This window comes from Lolium rigidum, chromosome 3 (assembly GCF_022539505.1).
Source record: "Lolium rigidum isolate FL_2022 chromosome 3, APGP_CSIRO_Lrig_0.1, whole genome shotgun sequence".
NCBI classification, from domain to species: Eukaryota; Viridiplantae; Streptophyta; class Magnoliopsida; order Poales; family Poaceae; genus Lolium; species Lolium rigidum.
In genome coordinates this window covers 409328457-409332451 of record NC_061510.1, presented here as the reverse complement: position 1 = coordinate 409332451, position 3995 = coordinate 409328457, and positions in this window count along the sequence as shown.

Here is a 3995-nt window from a genome sequence, read left to right as displayed (position 1 = left end):
TTTCGCGCGTCCGCTAAAGGTTCGCGCGCCTTCTCCCGTGCCGTATTTCGGTAGTTAATTTAGCGCGCGTGTTTTGCTCTTAAAATGGGCAAGTATGTTCTTGCAAAATAGTGTAAGCTAGGGTTTATAACTTCAATTTTGACTCAGACTGGGCAAATACTGGGCAAGTACGGAGGGAAAATCTGTGTGTGCATCTCCTTTTGCCTTTGCTTGGTGTGAGCTATTGGATTCAATTTGGAAGGTGGATGGAAGGGGGCATGGCACGCCGTGCCCTGCTGTAGTAATGTTACTGAATCCCAGTCCGTCAGAGCTCCGTCAAGCACTGGGACTCGATACGGACGACAACAATAAGGGAATCCACACCGTTGGCCAAAGCAGCGGTGCCAAATTCTTTTTGGTACCACAGACAACTTGATATATTCTTTTAACTCTCTAGAAACATAGGAGTACTATTAATTTAAATATAAAAAATTCTCTAGAAACATAGCTATTCTCCTAAATTCACTTGTACAACTATGTAAAAAACTGATTTTTTAGAGAGGTATTTTCTTGGTATCACTGCATTGCCATGAAAAAATAATTGCAAGGCATTAAATCCCCTTTTTTAAAGAACAAAGTCTCTTTTTCCTCAAAAACTTTCATTTGGCTCATATTTTTCTTTTAAACTTTACTTGGCTCAGTAAACTCCGCTGAATTGTCAAGAATGGTACATTTTGAACCAGGACAACGGGTTAAATGCACAATTGTTCATAGTTTAGAGGATTAGTGAGGCAAGTAGAGTTTAGGAAAAATATGAGCCAAGTAAAAAAATATGAGGGAAAAAAATGGACTTTGTTCTTTTTTAAAAATCAAGCAAAGACGGATTTTTAATCATATAACATGGAAGATATAGACCGCCCAGCACGTAACAACGTGCATGACCAATCGGAAAAATGAAATAACAAAAACATGTTGGGGATGATACTGCCGGTTCTGTCATGCTTTGCGTGATGACCGCGGTACCATTATCTTCACTGCATGCCCTTCTCTAGAAATTGTGATAGTCTCCTGGAAGCAGAAGTATGTCCGTGCATGAAATGTTTGCAGTTGGTGCTTTAACAGATTCATCTGCCAATTATAGTTGAAACAGGTTGCTTCCTACTAAGAACTAGTCACATGATAGATTATCTCTGGTTATTTGTTTTCTGAACTTAAAGTTTTAGTTAATCATGAGAGAGTTTTTTTAGCAAGTCATGAGAGAGTTTTTGATATTGCAAAAGTTGAGGTTCTTGGATTAGGGTTAGCCTCGCTAATATGATGAGGGTTGATCATAGTACTTTCACATGGTTAGGTTCGGGGCCTGGTGAACACCTTCAGCTCCTAGAACATGACCATCTCGTAACCCTTTCTACATAATAAAGCTTCTCTTTAATAGAATACAAGATGTATAGGCAGATTTTGTATTCCCTGTTTCGATGGTTGATTCATGGTGCAACTTTAGTGGATCCATAATCTTTTTGTATGGATATTTGGATATTTGTTTTCTCTTTATTAATGATGCAATAAAGGAATGTGTGCTTAATCTTTGGATGCAGAGGCCCGGATTTTACCCCCATTTCGTAAATAAAATTACCCTCAAAAATAAAGAAAGGAAAAGGTTGAAAAGAAGTTTTAGGGCGGTTCGAACATGAGCTTTCTCAGGGTCTTGGCGCCGGCAACATTCCATTTTCGTGCCTCATCGTGGACCAATGTGACTGTCGTACAGATGCGGCGGGAGTAGACGCATTCGAAGATGAGGTGCCAGCCACTGCCACTACGGACTACGCTTCCAGCTGCCAAACGCAGAGTTCCCCCAAGTAGCTGTTAAACCAACCTCTGCATAATGCGAATATATCAATCGTGTATTAGAGGGAAAACGTACACTGTGTGCTCACGAATATATTAACACACTACGTCAAAAAAAAATTAACACACGCACTCTAGATTTATAGTGTGTCACGTGTGTTAAGGTACTCAAACTAGTGTTAGACTGGTAGTTTAATTTGCTCTGCATGGCCAAATAAATTATCTCCAAAATATGAATTGTCCTAAAGATCTCAAGTACATTTTTGAATCATGCAACCTAATTAGTACCTAATAACATGTCATCAATTGGAACAAACATTTTCACATTGTATAAAATAAATTGTAATGTCATCATTAATATGCGGTACACATTTCTCATGAGATTGAAGAAAGAAGTAACTATAAGAAATATATAAACACATGCGCTCTAAGTTTTTTGCGAATAGAGCCCCGACATTAAGAGAAACATTGAACAATAGAAAATACCTTAATAAAACAAAAAAAAAAACAAAGAAAACATTGAGATGATCTTTGTCTTCAACCTCCAGACCGTGCTGACGGTGCGCCGTCCCCGCCGCTTCTCCACGAACACTGGTGGAAAAACAGGCTTTGGTCGCGGTTGGCAACTGCCATTAGTCGCGGTGGCCCAACCGCGACCAAAGTAGCGCGACTAAAGGCCCCCCCCTTTAGTCGCGGTTCCTTACGAACCGCGACTAAAGGCCCATCCACGTGGGCCTCGAGGCGAGCGCCAGGGCGGAGGACCTTTAGTCGCGGTTCTTCGGCCAACCGCGACTAAAGGCCTCCGCGAGGTTTAGGGTTTAGCCCCCCTCCCCCTAAATCTGGTTTCTTTTTAATTTGTATTATTTTATTTCTTTTGGGTTTTAATTTTGAAGGAGTTTCACATATTCTACGGTACTGTATACATACATGCATATGAATGTACAATTTCAAACAAATTTGAAATTAGAACCAAAAAGAATTCAAGAGTAATATACAATATATATTCAATATCGGATGACCATATACAATATATATTCAATATCGGATGACCATATACAATTTTGAACAAGTTAGTTACAAATTCCGGTGCCTATAAAGATCTACGTCATCGTAATAGTGTTCTCCTCTAGGATCGATGACTTCCCTCGCCAACCATCCAGCTAGTTCCTCTTGAAGTGGTCGGAAGCGAGCTTCTAGACTAAGCGTCTTCCGGAGGTTATTCCTCGGGATGTTGTTCTCACACGTCCGGTCCCGCTCATTGCGGTATCTCCGGATCCTCTCACAAACATAGTATCCACATAGATTGGTCCCCGGTGGCTGAGTATCCCCGGACGTCGGCACTGCCATTTTAAAATGTAGCTCTTTTTTGAATTCACCGACCTTGGTATCTACGAACCGTCTCCAAACCCTACGAGGCAAAGAAAATTAAATAAACAAGAGAGTTATTAATTAGTTACTTGATATTAGGAAATGATGAACGAAATAGGCCGATCGATATAGAGCGCAAATGAATGAAAATAATTACTTTTGCATCATTTTTCTCATGTCGCCCCAAAGCGCCGGATCCATATTCGGAGAGTCGTGGACGAGAGCCGAGGAGGTCTGAACTTTAATTACCATAAGAATCCGGTGGAACCTGCGGACACGATACATGCACGGTCATGCATAACTCATCGATTAGCCACATACCATGCATGGAGTAAACAAAAGAGAATGTGCTCAAGACAGAAACACTCACCCAAAATGGTAAGGAAATAGAATATCACTTTTCTCTTGCTGTTTTCTAATAAACCGCCACGAGGTCTTCCTCCACGTCGGCGGGGTGGTGTTCTAACACATATGAATTAACGATGTGTGGGTCAATGAACCCAACATCATGGATGTTCCTTATTCGCATTTCCCGCTTCTTCATTCCGCATAATATATAGCGTACACAACAAGATAGTTAGGACAATATATATATATATAGTGCGAGGCAATGAACGAGATGGGGTAGAAATTAATAAATCACTTACGAACGTAGCAACTGATGATAGATTTGTCGAGGTCGCGCAGATTGAACAGCTGGAACAATTCACTCGGAGGAATTTGTACCCGAGTAACGTTTGAAGTGATGCTCATATTTAACTTCCGCATAGATATAGTCTTTGGCGTTTTCATGTTTTATGTAA